This window comes from Bombus pyrosoma, linkage group LG17 (assembly GCF_014825855.1).
Source record: "Bombus pyrosoma isolate SC7728 linkage group LG17, ASM1482585v1, whole genome shotgun sequence".
Lineage (NCBI taxonomy): Eukaryota > Metazoa > Arthropoda > Insecta > Hymenoptera > Apidae > Bombus > Bombus pyrosoma.
The window spans coordinates 3,355,189-3,378,549 of NC_057786.1; the positions used below are offsets into that span (position 1 = coordinate 3,355,189).

The 23,361-nt window shown below is 39.8% G+C and overlaps 1 protein-coding gene and 1 non-coding gene across 2 annotated transcripts in view; both read left to right on the plus strand.

The window, feature by feature from the left end:
- LOC122576860 (dynein beta chain, ciliary-like) overlaps positions 1-23,361 on the plus strand; it is a 192,355-nt gene that overhangs the window by 133,114 nt on the left and 35,880 nt on the right. The window lies entirely within an intron of this gene.
- On the plus strand, positions 1,751-1,869 carry LOC122577163. The gene has a single exon (XR_006320099.1). It is a non-coding gene; the product is annotated as a 5S ribosomal RNA (ribosomal RNA).

Here is a 23,361-nt window from a genome sequence, read left to right on the forward strand (position 1 = left end):
GTGCTGGGTCAAATTTATAGGAAAATATTTCAAATACTATTTTAAGTAGTTGTTGGTCTACGGTACGAATAAAATATTTTAAATGTGTAGTAAAAAATAAACTATGTTTATTTTCATAATGTGATATATAAAATAAAGTATCTTATCTTTGTATTGAAGATAGTATTTAAAATGTTTCTTAACGACGAAAATTGATTAAGCAGAAGGTTAATATCAGGATGCAAGAATCTAAAATATTTAGAAATTAAATTCACGTTCTTTTTAACCCTGCTGCGATCTCCGGATCTCTTTGTTCTTACTGCTCTCCTTTGTTTCTCTAAGAACTTCTGTATTCTTTAAACGTACAGAACAAAATGTTATCGGACTGTTGAAACCGACATATTTGAGAAAAAGACATGCGATCATAGAAAATTTAGGGAACGCACAAATTTTTCTAACTTTATTGCTAAATAACACGTGAATGGCTACCCCCAGCAGAATACCATCTTCCAGTTTGTTTATTTTATTTCTTTAGATAAGTCAGTGATATGTTTTCTTTTCAGTCTCCTTTTTGCATAGGTTTTGCTCGCTTCCCCAGCCAGCTGATTTAGATGTGTTGCCGTTCTTTCCTTGTGTTTTTCTGTGTACCTGATAATTTTTTCTTTGTCCTTTGGTTCTTTTTTAAGCTTTGTGTATATCCTCGTTTCTGACATACCATAGGGCGTTAGCTATTGTTCTGAGTATCTTCTAAAAGCGACTCTGGTTTATTTACATGACTTATCGCTCCTGCCCCCCATAGTGGTATTCCAAATTAGTTTTATTATCGTTTTGTGAATTTTTAGTTTGTTTTCCATGCTGACTTTAGAGTTTCGACTAGTTAGTCAGTACATCTGTCTTCTTTTTATCCGTCTATAATTGATTTAGTCCGACTCTTCGGTAGCTAACTGAGGATCAACGGCTGCTGTGCCGAAATATATTGATGGCCGTCAGCCTTGAGGTGATTTTGGTGTAGAAATACTCGGTGGTGTTTAACGGTATATTTATCAACAATTCTCGCTTTCGACTCTTTACGTACAACTCTCGATTCCAACTGACGATTCTCTCCTCTCAGTTACAACTTAACTGTTTCCTTGATCCAATTCGTTCCTTTTTGTCATCCTTCCGAAGGACCGTAGGGATATCAATGGCTCCATTAGGCCTGTCGGCACTTGCGCTACGGTGATACCGTATTGTCGAGTGTCGCTACAGTTCTATTCAAGTTTTCCGACCTTTTCTGCTTGTCCGCATTTGCGCTTTATCGCCGACATTGTCTGTATGTCGGCGATCTTTCCGCGTTACTATAATAGAGACTAAAGAAGCCGTTCTACAGTGTCACCTGACTAGTACAGCCGTGCCGTTCGTGAATGTTAGTATTTTGCTGTTGATAATTACACGCAATCCAGTGAAACTAAATACGTTCAAAATTGAAATAGGCGAGAAAATTAGAGCACTATGAAGGTGAAAGACGAAAGGACCTGATTTCCTATACAAAAATAAGATACAAGACTTGATTGTCTAGAAAATCAATTATGAAGTTCCGTCCACTTGACTCGTTACTTGTTAAGCATACGTGTACCTACATGGCGGAACTTCATAATCCTTTGTCCGGGAAACGAAGCCAGGAAAAATTTTATATATCTGAATGAATTTTATTTATCTTCATACACACATGTATGTTTTCTGAAATATTTTGCTTATTCGATAACACGAAAAAACGAAACTGCTTGCTTCAGCCAACGCTCATACCGCGTTGAAAATACTCGTTCTCGTCCGATCACGAAAGTCAAGCAGCGCTGGGCACGGTTAGTACTTAGATGGGTGACCGCTTGGGAACTCCGTGTGGTGTTGGCTTTTTTTTACTTTTCTCAACTCTTGGCCAACCAACGGGCAGATCTCCCTTTTTTACTTTACCAACGCGTCTTCTTTTTTGTTATTGTTATTATCGGTTATTGTTCACCTGGAATTGTCCCTAATTAATTGTGACTCTGTTTCTGCTTTTATAAAGTACAATATGTTAGAAAATACACCAATTTAGTGGTCTTAAAATTAATTAAAAAGTTACCCTATTACTTATGAATAAATTATGTTATGATCGAACGATACGACAATGTAATAAAATATTAAAATGGATTATGAATTTTTAACTTCATGTCCAAGTCATTTATCTTTAGTCGTCTTTAATGTTTTTAATTTTACCTACATCTTTTTATGCTTTTAATACATACTTTTAATTTGATATTTTGTATAAACAATAGGTGAAATCGTTAAACAAAATCATTACAGCAAAATATAATTGACCACTTGAATAATTTTTAGACTTCTTTGTTTTTCAAGTATTAGTGAATATTAGTCCTCTGTACTTAGAAAAATGCACAGTGGACAGGGTATAGGTTGGCTTGTGCGGGCGCGATGGACACTGAAGCGTATAGCTTGCTTTACCGCGCGGTTGGCTAAGTGTTAATAAGCTGTGGTCGTATACATCAAGAAAATATCTTTTTAGCATTAAACGCTTGTCACCATACGTTGTATTATTCTCGCATACACGCTTACTTATATATTGCTTTGTTTATATTTTCCGATAATGTTTCACGTATTCAATATTCGGAATTTGGAATACGTCGTTTCAAAGAATGCAAAAATACAGGCTCCGAAAATTATGACACAAACCGAAGGACGACGATTCCCTGCGCGCGGCAAAAATGAAGTCGAAAATGTAAAATGAAATTCTTCGCTTTGTATTCGCGAAAATCAATTATGAAATTGCCCCTATTTAACTCCACAGTTCGTTTTCTTGAAATCGAAGTCGGGCAAGATTTCACATATCTTTTTTATCCCCTTACATAATTGTACGTCGTAAATATTTTTTATTCAATAATATTAAAAAACAAAATTGATTACTTCAACGAACGCTCATACCGAGCTGAACGCATTCTTTCTCGTCAGAGTGCTGTGAACCCTCCAGCAGGCCGGATTTCACTGAACGAAAAGTGATAAATAATGCTCACTATAAAAAAAAATTAAGAAAAGAGAAGGGAAGAAAATAAAAAGAATGAAAAGAACTACCAAAAGGAAAATACTACAGCAAAAATGGACTAAGAATTTCTTAGCAACACAAGCTTTGGCACCCTAAGGAAGCGGACACTCGATCGTCCGCCAAACCTGGTGAACAAGAATAAAAGGACAGAAAGTAGCCAGGAAAGTGTAAGCCAAGAGGGAAGCACAACAGAAGACGCGGACCGCGAAAAGAATGAAACCATAAATTTTGCAGATAGCTTCCCATTATCAGCAAACAAACGAAAGATAGGTTCAGCGTATTGCAATCACAAGAGTCCAGGCTATCTCGGACACAGCAACACCCTCAGATAATAACAATAAAAGAATCCACAAGAATAAGGAAAACGGATAAAAACATTGGAAAAAAAGCAAATAGGCATACGGCCTCTCAGGGCGGGAAATCACAAGTTCCTAAAGAGAATAGAGAATGGACGGAGAGGTAATACCGTCATCAACGTAACCCCCAATGTCCCAGGCACAGGCCAGCGAAATGGCCAACGCAGGGGGTTCTAACGCTACCGAGAAGCCTGACACACCCAGAGAGGCCACTAGTCTCCTCAAGGATGGACGGTGACACCACAGCCCCCACAATTAGAGACAAACCGCCTCCAATATATATCACCCACCAAGACTGGAACTCATTGAGGAGACTCTAAACGCAAAGTGGTTCCACATTAAACGAATACACGCAGATAAACATGTGCTATTTCTACAAAGTATACCAAACTTTAACAGAGCGAGAGAAATCCTAATTGCAGTTAAGACAGCCTTTTACGATATACACCCAAATCGGAGAAGTACCACACGGTCTCACTAAAGGTTCTAAACAATTGCTTCTCCGGAACGGAAATACTTGCAGAGTTGCAAGCACTGTAGATGTCCGACATCCAATTGTCCAAAGGTTGGCGCTTCTCAACAAAAAGATCAATAGAGAACAATGAATTGCTGGCAATTTACATAATCCAAGTATCTTCACAAAGCAATATTAGTGATCTACTAAAAATGAACTGTCTAAATTACTTTCGGGTAAAATGGGAAAAATTCTGAAAAAATGACATTACACAATGTTACAATGCCAACTGTTACGGCACACTTCACAAAACTGCAACCTTAACTACCGATTCGTAAAATACATCGAACCGCACGGACCTGACGAGTGCAAAATAAAAAAAGATGACGCGCTAAACAAAGACAAAGTGCACTGCGAGAACTGTGAAAACTACGGACATCCCGCGTCGTAAAAAGAATGCCCAAAACTCGTTGAACTTCCCAAAAAACTTTGCGAAAATATAAAGAAATACAAAGAATCAAAAACAAACACATTGCTCAAATAAGCCGCAAATTCATCCGGTAGTTAAAGTTCTCAGGCGTTCTAAAACAAGGAACAATCCCAAACCAAGTCTCCGAAAGCCAACCACATCAAACTATACCGTTCAGACGCAAATTAATTGAGCTCGGCGCACTAGAAAAAGAACGCGGCAAAAGATTTCATTTAAGAGAAAAAGTAAATGAAGGGGATTTCATTCCCCACAAAAATTGTGTAAAACATTTAAGCGTATATATACACGACAAAATAACACGCTCAAAACCATAGATTACGATTGCGACCATAACGCTCTCGTGTTCCAGAGAAACAAACATACATCTGACTTCCTAACCCTGGAAACACAGAGTGACTTACCCAGGTACAAGTACAAAGAAATACACTAGAAAAAATTACAAAATCAGCTCGAAAAGAACTGCGACCTAAATATCCACAGCAATGTCAACCTAACAAAGAGAGGCAAATCGACTTATTTATAGACGAAATAGAAAAACATGTACGAGCCGCCCTTCAAGAATCCGTACTAAAAATAAAACAAAAGTCGGCTTTCGAGCTCTATATCTATAATAAAAAAAAAATTACGAGACAAAAGTTTGATACCATCCAAAATAAACAATCTAAAATAGAACTTCCTACGATAAAAGAGAAGATTTAGAATTATTAAAGTATTATTAATTAGACTTTTGCACAAAATAAAGTTGTGTCCAAAATAAGAATTCGCAAACTCTATAAATCAACACTGGGCAAACAAAATAAAAACTATCTGTAAAAAGGACTCTGCTAGCATGTGCCACAGAGAAATCAAATTTTTACATCAAAAGAACCAAACTTTATCTCAGCTCTGAAACTGCCATCAGACAAGAACGAGTCCATTCAGCGCGGTATAAGCGTTGGCTAAAACAATTTGGTTCTATTTGTCTTTGACGTTCAAAGAAATAGAATATTTAAAGAAAAATAAGTGTGTGCAGAAATGATAATGATATAATGTGACGTAATAGTCGTGTAATACCAAACGATGCTTTCTTTTTCTCGGTGCTTAGGCTATAGATTATTAAAAGCTGATTATTATGGAAAGTAAACAAAATTGGAGAAATAAAATAAAACCAACATCTCACGAAGTTCCTAAGCTTTCATCTAAGTAGCACCATGCGTGCCCGGCGCTGCTTAACTTTCGTAATCGAACTCAACGAGTGTGTTACGTCGAAGGCAGCAGAGAAATGAAGAAATCACTGGTCGTTTCGTTGCCACAATTTCGCGTAGGTTTAAACGTTTCACGAGCAAGATTTAAACCAAGCGAGTATCTTTTATTTCAAGTGTTCTTTAAATTTATCGTCTACTACGTGGTGTTTCTCACGTTTGGTGTCTCCCGCTAGCACTCGGGAGCAGCTAGAAGCCTTCCTTGTCCACCAACCTTTTCCTTATCAGAATCAGAAGCAAAGACTATTGCCCTCACTTTTCTGGTCAAAATTGTCATTAACAAATCCGATGGTCCCGTGCGCTAGACACAGCCATCAGTCCTCCTCCACCACTGCATCGTCACCGAACTTCACTGGTTTTTCATCTTTTGATCAGTTAACATCTCTGGACTAATTTCCCATCTTCAGTCCAATCAAAATCTCTTGATCGGGTTTTTGCCCTTAGTTCAATCATCTAGTTAATATCCACCCCCTTATTATACTAAACGAAATAGGTAATCATTCACAGCGTCGATTGCCTAATCCTAACTGGACTCCCGTTGGCGTGCTTCCTCGCGATCACGCCTCTTCGGGAGCGATGGAACAGCGTTGTTGTTTCGCTGGCCTGCAGGATGTTCCTTAGGGTATTGTCCCCCTGGCCTTTCTATCGCTGATTTATGTCTCTGCGACATACCCCTCTTTTTAGCTTCGCTTTGTTCCATTAAAACGTGTGGGTCTGATAGATCGTCCAGGTCGAATGGTCCAATTATCTTTAATTTCGACAGTGTTTTGGACTGTCGACCAGGTTCCTATCGATGCATTCAAGGGCTAGAATTGTTAATGTTATTTGGAAAGTAAGGTTTCAATTTGTTGCCATGGATGCTTTGTCTTTGATATTCAATAAAATAGGTGGGTGGATTGGATGAAACAATTTCTGCTGCTCCCAGCCATTCGTGGTCTCATCAATGAACTGTGTACTCGATATGTATCCATACTTTATCTTTTACTTGGGATGCTGTTTGTGTTTTAATAATTAATAATTTTTAATAATTTTCTGTATTCTGTATCTGATATTGCCTCTTGTTTTATTCGGATATTTGCCTGATTTTCGTTATATGTGCTTTGTGTCGATTTTTCCCGGGGTCAAACAATTGTCCTTTAATTAGGCTGGCGGTGGTTGATATCGAGGATTGTGTATTAGCTGGTCGTCCAAATGTTTGTTTAAATGGGGTGTGTTTCGTCGTTCCGTACACTGAAATGTCATATTCCATACGTATTAGTTTTAGGTATTCGTCCCAGTCGTTTTATCGCTCAGTGGTACAGATTCAAGTAAGCTTTTTTACCACAGCATGGTCCATTTCAGGGATTCCATTGTGGGTGAAAAGAAATAGTTTCTATGCGTCGGATCCTGAAAATTTTTTCAAATGTATCTGTCAGTTTACACACGCAATCCCGTCCCATATCCGTCAGGATATTTTTAAGTGCGGAAAATATATACGCATAGGGAACCAAAATTTCGTTAATGATCGAGTTGGTTATTTGGTCTTTTGGAGAGAGAGAACGAGATATCTGGTCACTTGGTCTCGGATAGATACGACAAATTGGTTACGTCGTTTGGTTTTTCTGACAGATTTGAATATGTCCATTGCAATTTTGCAACTTGGGTTAACGAGTGCGTCAATTATTATTGCTCATTTGCTTTGATAAATTTCGGTTCCTCTCGTTGACAATGTTGTTCTGTCGCGCGGCTACTGAAGTTCGCTGCTCTACCAATTTCCCTATAGCTTCGATCGTATAAAGTGTCAGTTACAGCGTTGATTTAGCTCCTTTATACACCGGATGTTGGTCGTGAAGTGTCCAATGTAATCCAGAATTATCGCCAGAATTGTCGCGGCAAACACTTGTCCACATTTTGATTGAACGCGTATGAAGGAGGTTTGTGATTCGCATAAATCGCAAATTCTGTCCCTTCGACGGCGTGTCTGAAGCGGCTAACCGCGGTTTCCATCGCGAGTAGTTCGCGATTATACGCGCTGCAGTTTCGCTATTCAGGGGTCAAGGATTTCGTAAGGAATCCTAACGGCTGCCACGTGTATCGTTGACGCGTTGTCGCAGGACCGCTGCCACTGGTTTCGATTTCGACTCGCTAAAACTGCTTTGAATTTGCTCAGACCATTCGATGGCAGTCTTATCCTGCTTCACATCTTTTAACAGGTCGGGTGTCTGTAGATTTGCTGCGCACTCCTGTACGAAACGTCGGTAGCAAGTCAATCATTTCGAGGTACCTTGGCAGATGTTTGACAGGGTGCGGTCACTTCGACAATGGCGTCAAAGAAGTTTGGCTACTGGTTTTATCCTGTTGATGGAATCATTTCATCCTAAAATGTGATCTCGCTCGCGCCAAATTCACATTTCGCGGGTTTTATTGTGCTACAGTGTATTCGCCTAATCGTTTGAACAGAGTTCGTATGTGTTCGCTCTGTCGTTCTTGGTCATCCGTAGCTATCAGAAAGTTGTCGACGTACGCGCGAATGAAATCTAAGCCAGGTATCATTTCATCGGCGAACCTCTGATACGTTTGTGCCGCATTTTGTAATCTGAACGTGGTTTTAATTCCATAGAATAAACCGATCGAGGTTGTGATCGCTGTCTTTCGATGTCTTCAGACGCTACCTTAATTTGATGATACGCGCGGACCAAATTGATTTTCGCGCAGATTCCCTTCTTATGTAGTTGCTGTGCAAAACCTTCGATATGCGGTGTCAAATTCTTATTGGTATTGTTATGAGTGTTCAGCGCCTTGTAGTTACCACATAGCGTGCGCTTCCGATTTTTTTGGGTATGACGAGTAGGGGCTAACGTCCATGGAATCTTCGATGGTCTAATCACCTCTTGCTGTATCATCATCTCGAATTCCTTCTTCATCTGTTTGAACTTGTCCGGGGCAAGATTCGTCGAGGTTTGCTGTTGATTGGGATTCTGGCGTCGCCTTGATCTGGTGTTATACACCGTGCCGTGCTGGACTTCTTTCGAAAACGGATGGTCTGCTTAGATCCTAGAATGCCACCAGGAGTTAATAATGGCTTTCTTCGCCGAATACCGTCTTTATCGATCCTACGTGTTTTCTACCTCAAATCCCATTGATGATAACGAGGTTGTCATTTAGGAGATAGAGGATTCGTATGTCTCGCGGATCCTCGAGCAACCCTTAGTGGCTCGAAAAGTCCATACCCATGGTGAGAGTTTGATTGTCAGCTACAACAGAACACCTTTGGAAAGCTGGTCTGAGGGACAGGTTCACGTTAACCACGATAGTACCGTATGTCGCGATTTGTATCCTGTTGGCCACAAACGGTTCATACTCGCTTCTGATCGAGAGTCCACGTAATTTGTTCTGCTAGTGCATACATATATCGACGTCTACGTGTACAAGGAAGGGAATCTTCGGAGTCTTGTCCGTGACGAATATACGACGGGATACTGAACCGTCTTCTTGTGACGTGTTCACGGACGGCTGTTTCCGTGCTTCTAGGTTCACGAGAAACGGCACGTCTTTGCGCGGGCTTGAAACGTCGCGTGGTTGTAGCAGAGGCCGGGCAGCTGCAATCTCTCTCTAGTACGATCTACGACGATTCCTGCTTTGTCCTCGTAAAGGGCTGCCATTTCTGAAACTCAGCGTGCTTATTTGCGTCCGCAGTTGGATAATTTGTTCGCTTAATGCATTGTAACAGCCGACCTATGGTTCGCTTGCTCTAGCGCTTTGTATTCGTTCCCATCGCTCATCACCGTTATTTGGGATGTGCCCTCACTAGTCTCATAGATCCAGTCCGTTAATACCGTCAGGGCTTTGAGGTTAGACTCTGTCGCGGCGATTAGTGTTAGCTATGCGTCTGCCTGCAGGTGGTTCTTCCAAAGCGTCAGGACGATCTCGTCAGAGAACCTGCGGATGGTTAGTTTCATCAGTTCGCAGTAAAACTGGGACGGCATTCAGCTTCAGATTTCCTCCCCTGGAGCATTTTTCTCATCTTCGTACCGTCGGAATCGGCCAGTTCTTTAACCAACTCGCTTTTAATACATTCGTAGCGTCCCGTCTCCGACGGATCGACCACTATATCCTCCACTTCAGCTAGGTTCCATCTAGGTTCGCGATAGAGAGGACCACAGCGCGATTCTATACGGCCAAACATCTAGGTAGTCGATGAGCACTCTCTCAAGAGTTTCTCAAAGTTCTGGATCAATATGTTTGATACGTTTGTATTGGCTTGAAGTCGGAGTTTGATCTGGGTATATCTGATGTTCTGAAATGGTCATATAATCTCGTGTAGAGTTTGTGCAATGTTAGCGACGTTGTACAGAGAACGACGTTGTAAGGAATGGGATTGAAGGCGTTACATCTTCGATTGGAGGAAAGTTGTTAGAGACTACGTCGAATTGTTAGCTCTTCTTGAGCATGGTCAAATTGCAAATTTCGTCTCTGGTATGTTTGTCATTAACCATTAGCAAACTCTTTAGGTTAGAGGTTTTATCGTTTAGTGGAACTTCTTCTTTTATGAGGTTTATTCCTACTCCGGTATGAAGGAATGTGGCTCCTCTTTTCTCCCCTCGTTGCAATATAGTTGCCAGTAATCTTCCTGTGGTGGCGCAGTTGACTCTAGCTACGTTACTTTTGAATTCCCTCTTTGTCTGGTTCACTTGGATGCGATCTTCCCATGCTGGGTGAATGGAAAATTTCGAGAGGAACAGCTCTCGTTTGATTCTGATCCGTCAACATTTGAAACACAGCAGTTTTGCTTGTACATCTAGAGGGTGCTTATTTACGTATCCGAATCTTCTTCCAGATTCGTTAAGTTTGCATGATGCCAGTGTTGTCGCTGGTCTCCGTGCTTCTTTTTGCTCTCTGATATATAGCTCCATTTCCGATGCGAGGTTCTGGGTTTTGATCAGTGTATCTGGTTGACTTGGGATAACTTACTGTCCGATGTCCTCTTTCAGGTTCATGATGTATGCTTTTATTGCGTCGATTTTTTACTTTTTCTGTAGCGATTCTTCTGCTTACAGGTTTTGTGTGTTTCTTTGTAATAGCATAAATTAGTTCGTTTCATTATTGTCTGAAGCTCACATTGTATGATTATAGGCTTTCCGTGTTTCCTTGTCTGGTCGTTCCAAGTTTGTCGCGGTACCTGGCCACAGTATTTGGGATTGAAACGCTTTGCTTTTGTGCAGCGTATAAATCTTTGTGATTTTTCATTTTAACGAAGCAACTACCTCTTTCCCCACTTTCAATTATTTTCGTGGCAAGAATTAATTTTACAAGCAGTGGCTTGTGGTAGCATTGCTTTCTGGTATGGCTGTCATTCTCTGTGAAATCTTCTATACCAACGACGTTTCATCCTCACAAGATTTCGATTTATTCGTTGACAGCTTTTGCTGCTAATTCGCCTGGGTTTTCCGTAGAACTCCTTCGTGTTTGACGAGAGGGTCCAGCTGTAGGTTGCGGTACCGGTACAAGATTTGCTGATATAACTGGCTCTTCCTCCGAATCGTCGCAGCACGTTTCTGTTCCTTCAGTGAACATGGTCAGGTGCAGAGCTTTACTGAGTTTTGCAATTCTTTCTGCCCGTTTCTTATTCTCTGTAGCTAACATGGCGAATTGAGTCCGGTTGGACTTGTCCGTCTTTTATCGTCGTACTTGTTGCAACAAATTCCAGTCGGTACAGTTGGCTGCAAGTTTACCCGTTGAGAATAATGAGTATTCTGCGAGGGACCGCCAAATTTGTCACGTCAAAGACACGGCAAGCTTCCTGCAAACCTAAGTTCTCAATTCGGTGGTACAAACCGTATTTATTTCTTGTGCAAAGCATGTCGAAAATGTAACAACATCATAATTTTTAAATACAAAGCTTCAGTTCGAAGAAAAGTTCCAAGCCATGTTCCAAGTGCACACGTACATGACGGAACCTCATAGCCACTTTCTTCAAAGTGAAGCTGTGCTTAATTTTATGCACCTGAATGTACGTATGCAGATACAACTCATACCGCGCAGAAGAAGACACCACGCGTAGGACTTGCCAGTGAACGTGTCAAATTATACAGTGACATTTAGTAACAAAATTGATAAATAGTGCTAAATAGTGTTATTCTCACTATGAGAACAATGAAGAAATTAAAAGAAGAAAAGAAACAGACAACCCTCAGACAAAGGAAGAAAAGACAACCCTCCATAAGCGAAAATGAAGAAACCGCGGACCTTCTTAGTTAGTTTCACAACGCTGGCCTTCAAAAAGACGCGGAAACTGAATCCTCCGCCAAGCCTGATGAACAGGAACAAGAGGAAAGAAAGTAGAAAGTGAAAGCAAAGAAGAGAACACGATAGGAGACGCAATGGCGAAATCACGAAGCCAACAGAAAGCTTCCCATTAGCAGCAATACCAGCAGGAAATTGGCGAACTAGCACCAAAAGCTGTCAAAGAACGTATTGACATCTTGTCGACGACGAAACGACGTTGGCCAAGAAGATTGCACAAACAATGTCAGTTGCATCAGAAACCGATGATACCAAGCCATTACTTCTAGAATGTATACTTTGCAAGAAAATAACTGAAACTGCGGAAACAAATATCGTCTTCGTTATCATGAAAAATTTCGAAGATAGACACGCCGCACTAAAGCAAAACCCTTTAATGCCAAATATGACAACCGATTGACGCGACAAACTTAGAACTACCAAACATAGAAACGCGGAAAGCGTACAATCATAAAATATGCGCTTCATATGATAATTAAACGAACTAATTTATGTTATCCTAAACAAACATTCAAAGCCTATAAGCAGGAGAATCGCTGTACAAGAAGAGAAGAGCGATGCAATAAAAACATACGTCATGAACCTCATAGAAAACAGCAGACAATAAGCTATCCCAAGTCAACCAGATACACTGATCAAAGCCCAGAACCTCGCATCGAAAATGGAGCTACATATCAGAAAGAAACAAGGAGCAAGAAGACCAGCCATAACACTGGCATCACGCAAACCCGACCAAACTGAAAGAATATCCGTAAATAACCATTCTCCAAATGTACGAGTGAAACTGATATGTTCCAAATGTTTACATACCAGACACTCAACCGAGAGCTATTATTCTCGAAATTTTCCATTCGCCCACCATGGAAAGACCCCACATCGAGAGAACCATACAATAGAAGAGCCCAAAATCAACGTACCTAGAGCCAACTGCACCACCACCGGAAGATCGCTGCCAATTATATTGCAGCGAGGGGATGGGGAGGAGCCACAGTCCTCGTCGATACCGGAACAGGCACAAACCTCATAAAAGAAGAAGCCCCACCAAACGACAAAATCTCTTGTCCAAAGAGTTTCGTAATGGGCGGTGACGAACGCACCAGCAATACAATTTACAATCTGACCATGCTAAAAAGACCTATCAGTTCGACATAGTCTCTAACAACTTTCGTCTAATCGAGGATGGACTACTTCAAATCCCATTCCTTATGCAGTATCAGCGCAACGTCACTAACAACAAGCTAACTCTGAACGCGATTATATAGGACCTGGCCAGACTCCGACTTCGACCCAATACATTGAAGGAAAATCCCGTGAAAGAGGTGAACGTGATAGCGCTAGAGACCTCGACTGCCGCAAGTTAAGAGTGTTTGTGGAGTGGAAAGGGCGGGCGAGGGAAATACCCGCGTCGAATGCCGCCGACAGGGTTGACGCAGTGCAAGCACACCGCATACCCCCGTTTTGGCTGCATAGGGTCGCGCTGTGGTATGTCACGTTAGAAACGTACTTTAAGTTCACACGTATCGTGAGTGACGAGTTGAAATATCCTACTATTATCGCGAACCTAGACGAAACTATCCTGGCTCAAGAGGAGGACATAGTGGTCGATCAGCCGGAGACGGGACGCTACGAACGAATTAAAAGCGAGCTGATTAGATGACTGGCCGATTCCGATGGTACAAAAATGGGAAAATTGCTCGAGAACGAGGAAATCTAAAGCCACATGTTGTCCCAGTTCTACCGGCTTCTGAAGAAACTAACTATAATCCATGCTCTCAGACGAGATCGTTCTGACGTTTTGGAAGGTCTACCTGCCGGCAGACGTACAGTTAATCCCAGCCGCCGTTACGGATTCCAAGCTGAAAGCCCTGACGGAGCTGGCGGATAGGATACACGAGACTCGAACGGGTACGTCCCGAATTCCAGCGATAAGCGAGCCACTGGAACGAATACAATACGCTAGAGCAAGCGAACCATGGGTCGACTGCAGTAATGAGTTGAATGAACAAATTATTCAACTGCGCGCGCAAATAAGCAATCTGAGTTGCGGCAGCGGCAGCCCTTCATGACGAACAAGCAGGAGTCGTCGTAGATTACATTCGAGAGAAAGACTGCAACAGCCCGGCCTCTGCTACTACCACGGGACGTTCCAAGACCGCGCAAAGATGTGTCATTCCTTGTGTACCTGAAAACAAAAACAGCTGCCCGTGAACGTAACGCACGAAGACGGTTTCGTATCCCGCCCTATGTTCGTCATGGACTGTAGTTCGTGGGTTGCCTTTCTTATGAACACAGGCGTCGATATATGTGTGCACTGGCAAAACAAATCACGTAAATTTGCGATTAGAAACGAGTAGGAACTGTTCGTGGCCAACGGGAAGCATCTCGTGAGATACGGTATCATAGTAATTAAGCTGAACCTGTCCCTCAGACTAACCTTGAAATGACGTTTTGTAGTAGCTGACAATCAGACACCCATCGTTGGCATGGACTTTTTGAGCTACTATGGGTTGCACGTGGACCCGTGAGACAAACGACTCCTCTACATGATATCGTAGGTGTCATCAATGGGATCTGAGACTAGAAACATGTAAGATCTATAAAGACGATAATCGGCGTATAAATCTGCTATTAACTCCTGACGGTATTGTCGGACCTAATCCGTCCGCTCGTTTTGGAAAGAGGTACACCACAGCACAGTGTGCAACATGACATGAAGACGATGCCAGGATTCCCCCGTCAGCAGCAAATCTGAATGACGTCTTGCCTCCAACCAGCTCAAATAGGTGAAGGTGGTATTGGCGATGATGATACAACAAAATGATTAGACCGTCAAAAGATCCATGGGCATCACCGTTACATGTCATCCCCAAAAGAGGCGGAGGCCTGCGGTCTGTGACGAGTACCGTGCGCTGAACGACCATAACATGTTCAACAGGCGTTTAGCGCCGCATATCGAAGGTTTTGCATAGCAGCTACATAATAAGCGCATCTTCTCGGAAATCAATATCGTCCGCGTGTGTCATCAAATTTTGGTACTGCCCGAGGATGTCGAATGACAGCGATCACGACCACGTTCGGTTCATTCGATGCAATTTATATTATGTTCGGATTTCTAAATGCGGCACAAACGTATCAGAGATTCATCGATGGTATCATACCTGGTTTAAATTTTGCTCGCGCGTACGTCGACGACTTTCAGATAGCTTTGGAGGGCGAGAACAAAAGGACGAACATTTACAAACTTGGTCCAAACACTTGGACGAGTACGTTGTAGTAATAAATCCCGCGAAATGTGAATTAGATGCGAGCAAAATCACATTTTTAAGATACAACGATCCCATCAACAGAATAAAATCGCTAACCTAACCTTATTGACGCCATTGTCGAAGTACCGCACCCTGTCAAACATCTGCCAAGGTACCTCGAAGTGATTAATTTCTATGGACGTTTCATACAGGAGCAAATCTACAACCACTCAACGGCCTGTTAAAAGATGCGAAAAAGGGCAACGCGCCCATCGAATGGTCGCAGTTTATTCAAGACAGTTTTAGCGAACCGGAACGTTACGATGCCAGCGCATCCGATGGGAGCGGTCCTGCAACTACGTTTCAACAACACACATGGCAGCCATTAAGAATCTTTACGAAATCCATGACCCCAGCACAGCGAAAGTGTAGCACGCATAATCGCGAACTACTCGCGATGTACACCGCGGCTAAACGCTTCAGACACGCCGTCGAAGGGACAGACTTCGCGATTTATAGAGATGACAAACCCCTTACATACGCGTTGAATCAAAATTTCGGCGAACGTTCGCCCTGACAATTCTGACGCCTTCACTATGTTGTACAATTCACGACCAACATCCGGTGTATTAAGAAGCTAAATAACACTGTAGTTGAACCTTATCTCGGATCGAAGCCGGTAGACCAATTTCAGCAGCCGCGCAAGAGAAGGTTGCCGAATTAGGCGAAATTGTCAACGAGAGGAACTGAACTAAATCAGAGCAAATGAGTATAGTGTAATAACTGATACGCCCGTTAAACCAAGTTACAAAATCTCAGTGGATATATTCGGATCTCTCAGAAATATCAAACGGGGTAACCAATTTACCCTATCTATCCAAGACCAAGTTACCAAATACCTCATTTTCTCCTTTTAAAAGACCAAATAGTGGGACGGAATTGCGTGTGTAAACCGATGGATTACATTTGAACAAAGTTTCAACATCCGAATGGATGTTACTTTGAAACTACTTCTTTCCACCCGCAATCTAACGGATCCCTGATATGGTTGTATGCTTTGGTAGAATACCTTACTCGGACTCATACGACTGACCGACAAAACAACTGGGAAGAATACCTAAAATTAATATGTATGGGATATAATACTTCAGTGCACGAAACGATCGGAGATATCCCATTTGAAGGAACATTTAGACTACAAGCTAACGTGCCATCCCCAATATCAATTACCATCAGCCTAATTAAAGAACAATTGTTTAACTTCTGGTCAAATCAACATAAAGCATATATAGTCAAAGCAAGACAAATTGCCGAATCGAACAAAAGACGCATCAAAAAGTTCAGATATAAAAAGTTATTAATACACAAACTGTATTTCAAGTAAAAGATAAAGTATGGATACATAACAAGTACATAGTTCACTGACGAGACCACGAATGGCTGGAACCAGCAGAAGTTCTTTCATCCAAGCCACGCATCTATTTTATTGAATATTAAACGCAAAGAATCGATGGCAACGGATTAAAACATTACTTTCTAGAAAGAAGACCATAATATTAACAATTCCGATCCTTGAATACATGAGTGGAAGTTTAGTAGCTAGTCGTTCTACCTGACATCTCATCCTAACCTCAACCTAACCCCAAAACACAACCGAAAACGAAGATAAATGGACCAATCAACCTAGACGAACCACCAGAACTACACGCTTTAACGGAGCAAAGTAAAGCTAAGAAGAGAGGAATGTCACAGAGCCATAAATTAGCAATAGAAAAACTAGAGGAGCCTAACCTCGTCTAACCGTCTTCGACGTGACTTCAGCAGCAAATTGCCGTGGCGCGTAGTTGGTTAATATTGTGAAACACAGGGCGTTTCATAAGAGAGAATTTTTTCGTTTCTGTATTAGAACTTTCGAATATTTCTATTGTCTTATCATTCCTACATTAAGAAAAATTGACAAACTGATTAATCAGACAATATATGAATTTACATAAAGTTAGATGAACATAAGAAATAACGATGAATGTGTAATTTTAAATGAAATTTTGAAACCGGTCATTTGACCGGGCCTGGTAAGGTTAGGGTCAACATCCTAGAAAATCAAGGTCAAGCGTAAAAATCCAGGTTGTTAGTAGACTGAAGTTCTCAAACATATTTAGTGACTACACAGAAAATTAGGTTTAAAAGCACAAAAGCTATCTGTACTCGTTATGGTCACCAAAGAAATGACATCCGAAGCAAACCACCTGGCAACAACCAAAATAATCTCACGCCATAATTGTTACATAATTTAACATTCTTAATTATCAATGATGTCTGAAACGGTTTAGCAACAGAATCGATAGCCCACGCTAAACCATCATCCAGTCGATATCCACCTTGCAGACCCGACAGTTCAGAAAATGTCCGAAATGAATGGTCTTGTCGGTACCATAGGACCTCCTTACAAATGGAAAAATTACGCTAGCAGGAGACACAGACTCAACGTATTTTGCATGTAATTGTATACTATCTAGTTTTGTACGCGATAATTGATCGCCGTGGAGTCCCGATTTTCGACCAATTACGCAGAAAATACTGTACATCGTTCTTTGCAATCATTAAGTTACTACAACTAACATAATGTAAACTCAATACATCGATAAAGAACTGTAGCGTAAGTCGAAATAATAAATTAATATCGTTAAGTCCTTTCATTGACAAAGATGGCATTATAATGGTTGGAGATGATTAACGTACGCGAAGCTGCCATCTCACACGGCTAATTATTCAAAACAACACAAATCACGGGTACAGCGGGATTCAGGACACATTAAACGCAATCTGGCAATCCTTTGGGTCAAATAATGGCGAAGTAGCGGTCAAAAATATTATAGAAATTAGGAAATTTCATATAGTATGTATCATATATAATATATATGTCGAGATGAAAGGACATCGGGGCCTTCCTTTTGGAATGTTTGGAATGTTTGGAATGTTTGGGAATTATAGCTGCACTGAAATAATAAAACTGAGGAATAGTTGTAATCCGAGTATGGAGACCTGAGGTTTATGACAGTGTGCTTGAGTTCGGAGTGACATAACGGGTCACTGAACGTAGCCACGGTCACGGGAGGGACGTGTACCTAACAGAGATATGGAGTAATTATATAGATCAAAGATTGACCCGAGAGGTACGGAGAGGAGTATATAAGGGTAGTTCCACTTGGACTGCGATTCGGTTCATTCAGATAAGTTCTACTCGTACGTTGAGTCACACCAGAATCGTGTATCACATTGCATTCGTCATCCCGTTGACCGTGGATTCGTTAGTTTTCTCTGGATTGCTCTGTTTATGGGAGGTTTCGATTCACTGTCTCGAGCACCACGATTTGAGCGAAATTACGTTTACAGCGGTATAATCGTTGGCTGAAATAACCAGTTTTCTTATTTGTCTTTGCTGCCCAAAAAATAGAATATTTAAAGAAACGTAACATGTGTGCAAAAAATGAGATTGATATAACGTGAGGTAATAGTCGTGTAATAGCAAAACAGTTCTTTTTCTCAATGCTTAGGTTACAGATTATTGAAAGTTGATTGTTAAGGAAAGTAAAATAGATTAAGAAAATAAAAGAGAAATCCAACAACCACACGGAGTTCCCAGGCGGTCACCCATCCAAGTACTACCCGTGCCCGGCGCTGCTTAACTTTCGTGATCGGATGAGAACGAGTGCTTTTTTTTTTTTTTTTTTTAATAATGTTTATTAACCAGATAATAAGTAATACATGTGTATGATATTCACAATAAACGGTGAATTGTTGTTGAGGGATGTTTTAGGCAAAAGTACCGATACGTGTCGGTACGACATAGCCATACAATATTTGTGTGTCGGGGTTACATTGACGAGAACGAGTGCACCCAGCGCGGTATGAGCGTTGGCTGAAATAAGTAGTTTTCTTATTTGTCTTTGATGTTCAAGAAAAACGTATATTTAAAGAAATATAAGTGTGTGCCAAAATGAGGATGATATAATGTATGGTAATGGTCGCGTAATACCAAAACGTTGCAATTTCTTGATGCTTAGAATATAGATTATTAAAAATTGATTGTTAAGGATGCCGAATTGATTTTTTAGGGTTACGTTATCTTTATGCAAAAGAAGACTAGGGGGGTATTATCTAAATGAAATTAAAAGTTATAGACAGTTACAGCATATCAAAGAAGACAGAATGTGCTGACATATATATATATATATATATATATGTATATATATATATGTGTGTCGGATTCATGTTAAGATTGGGGTTGGGGTTAGGGGCGTGAAACGAATCTTTGTTGTGATTAGACATTGTTATGCAATAGAGAAGATATTTACTAGTACAAATATGATTATTACAGAATTTGACAAATAACCATAGTAATTAAATACTCGAGATGCTAATGACAATGATCCTAGGTTCAATAACGAATCCGCGGTCAGCGGGATAACAAAATGCGTTTTCTGCCAAAGTCCAAGTCGTACTCAACTTCCTTATCGACGGTACAAGCGTTACTCAACCAACTCTACGTTAAAACATAGAATATCCACCGAGCACAAAGACACTATGCAACTCGCTAATGCGACCTCGCGAGAGAACGTTTCTCCCAAAATCTAAGTCTGACTCTTCGTTAACAAACGTGAAGTATTCACTGATCGTAAAGACGTTACTCTTTCTCGTCGATGAGATCGCAGGGGAGAATGACTTTCCGTCACGATGATGCTGCAGGGGAAAATTATATTGGGGTGTGTCTAAGGACACGAGATCATCGGATTCGTGGAGCGAACGAAGGCACGTTCGGAAAGCGAGGGAAATTGACATTGCTGTTAATTCATCAACTTCCATATCGGTGGTTAGAAGAGGATGCTAGCCCTCTTTGAGGGAAAGAGTTGTTAGCGGAAGCGTCCTACATGAGAAAAGAAGATTTCTCGTATCTTCTCGCAGTAGGTGATAGATTTAGGAGCTGCTAAGACTAAGACTTTTTTTTTTAATAATTTACATTCAAAATTTGTATAATTTGGACATTTGGTGGAATTTTTTAGCTGTTTGATTATGGTGTGGGTGGCTACCCCCAGCGGGGTACCATCTTCGTGTTTGTTAGGTTATATCCTTTGTGAAACTAAGACTATTTGTCAGTTTGAAGAACATAACCTAAATAAATTCTAAGATTTATAGCAGGTCCTTAGGCTAGCCGAAAATATACTGTGAAGATGTATCCACATCTGGCAATCATCTTGTCCGAAGAATGCGGTCTTTGTGTAGCGCGCCACGGGACAGCAACCGTTGGAGTGTTTACTGTCGCGTGGCGCTACATGTATATTTTTTCAAGGAGAGCTACACGGTTACTGTTTACCTTTGTCAGGTAAACGTTTATCTCTTGACCGCGGCTACGTTCGGCGACTGATTGTCGCCTCGAGTCCTAGCTCACTACCTCAAGTATCGAACAAATACAATCAGATTGAATGACGACAATTGCTTAGTTACGGCTATGGTAGAATCTAGATTAGAATATTATTGGGATTTTCCCAAAGTTCCAAAGGGAAGGCTCCGGTGTTCTTTCATCTCCGACATATATATATGACTTATAATGTGTAGTAATAGATTAAGATTTGAAATTTGGTTTGTTGCAGCGTGATGGTTGTCCAAAGATTGTAAATCTTGGGACTTCAAAGACTGATCTATTTTACGAAAGGAAAAAATATGGGTTCAAAAGAAGATAAGGACTGGTACCAACAATTTTTGACGTGTACAAAATGTTTCTAATGTTGCAAATAAACAACATTTTTTATAAAATTGTAATAATATCTATTTTTTAATTTAAAAACTTAATTTCAAATTAGCGATCATACAATCTTTTTGTTACAAAATGTGTGTACGAATTAACGTTTTTGTAAGTTCTAAAGAAATTTAAAATGGAGAAATAAATTGTAATCGTGCGTACAGAAGCGTTGTACTTCTTCTTTTATATAAATATTATCTTACATAAAATAATACTGTAGTTTGAAAAATGAATACCAACACTCTTTGACAATTTCGAAAATCTTTATTTTAATTGCATATTTAGTCCATAATTTAATTTAAAAAATTAGATGTGTAATAGAATTGCCACTCCACCAAGGATCCACTTACTAGCTCTCTCCTTAGTTCTTAAATTAAACGTCCACACGTAAGTAGAACCTCGCGATCGTGTTTTATACACAGGACATACATACACATTCTTTAAATCTTGTTTGTCAAAATCAGTTACTAAGGACATACATCCGGGTAAGGACCGAGTATATCAGCTAGTTATAATGCTACTGCGACCACAATCCACGACATCAATTCACGATTACTACTCTTAATCACTTCAACTCCAAATACATAAACTTTTATTCGAATTTGCGATCTCACAACATTGACTTGTATTCATTAGTCATTCTCTAGTAGTGTAATATGATATTATGTCAGTTTCATTAGGTTGTTTTGAAATGTTATATATATTTACCAATTTCTGCATTGGGGTGAAGTCCGTACAGAACAGGACTTTCAGCAGGTAGGTAGTTATCAACGTACTGATGATATGCATCATAATCACTAATTGGTGGTACCAAAAAATCTGGTGCAAGGTATAATTCATAAAAAGTGTAAATTTATTTCTTTGTTAACTGTTTCTGTAAAAATTGTTGTAATGCCTCCTAATTCCATCTCGTAGTAAATTCTTGAAGCTATTGATGGCGTCGAAAAATATTTCAAACAAAAGTTCAACAATTTCGAGGGGTATATAATTTGATGTAATTTTTTCGCGAATGGATAACCGAAGGATTTCTGAATGTTAATCTTACATTTTTATATGGAATTATATATTTCTTATTTTATTATTTAACATTAATCGGTGCAGTCCTGGAAAGGCAAAAGAAATAATAGAATAAAATTCACACTCTGAAATGGCTGTTTTAGAGATATTTTGATTTTGATATGTATTGCAAAGCGATATATCATCAACAATTTTGAAGTTATTTGTGAACCGTATATTAATACTTTATGAAATTGCACGAGAATACAAATTTACGAAAACGAAGATGCAATATTATAATAATTTAAAAAACGTATTTGATATGTACTTGTACTAATTCAAGAATAATAGAAGTTTTATCATTAATCTTTTCATTAGAGTTTATAAACTTCTATAAAATGAAAGAGTTACTTTTTAAATGAAAGATAAATTGAAATTGTATTATTATCTTGAAAAATCGTTTATGTTATAATAATCATCCAAAGTGATATGTAGCAAAGAACTTTCCAATGGTTTTGTTGGTACATAGTATACCATATCGCTGATAGACTGTTTACGAGAGACAGACAAAACATAAGCAAGGTAGCGACGAAGGGTAAGTGTCGACAGGACCAATAAGCCATCGATATCCCTACCGTCCTTTCGCCAAATACTCGGAAGAAGGCGTACGTGATCACGGTCGCGAACGTCTAACGAACGCCTGCGTAGTGGGGATATTGAGAGGTGACAAAAACAAACGAAATGGATTGAGAGATGAGTGGTGACCGAGAAGCGTGATTGATCAGTCGAAATCGAGAAACGCGAATAAATTGTCGTTCGCTCAAGTCGCGAGTCGAGACTTGTAATAAAACCGTTAAGCGAGAATAAAAATACTGTTAAACAAAACGTCGAATATTTCTTTGGCAATCTACAGGTAAAGAAAACGAATAGTAATCATTAAATAGTAAAGAATTATTTGCATCCTTAAAGCAAATACATTGATATAAAGCGTATTTCTTTTCAACATTAAAAAGTTTTGATTGTTGTAAGAAGAGATCAATAAAAAATTTACAAACTTAAAGTTTTATAGAAAAAATTGTATTTAAAAATAGATTTAATAAATCAAATATATACCTTCAACTAATTCCGTTTTCAAATATTCCACTAAATATGTCTTGCATAGTCTTCTACCCCAATCACCTGTTATGTGGCCTCCATACATGATTTCTCCAAATAAGTAACGATGATCCTCCCAAGGTACTTTGATACTATTTTCCAGGTAATTAAATAATACAGATACGCTGATTGTTAGATCACCGAAGTTGAATGGATAGGACTGACACCAAAGAAAATAGTTTTTTGAACATACATATATGTGTAAATCTAGTATATAACTTATAAGCTTGTTATAATTATATAAATTTGTTTAAACATGTTTTGGATGAGTATAAACCACATTTTACTAAACA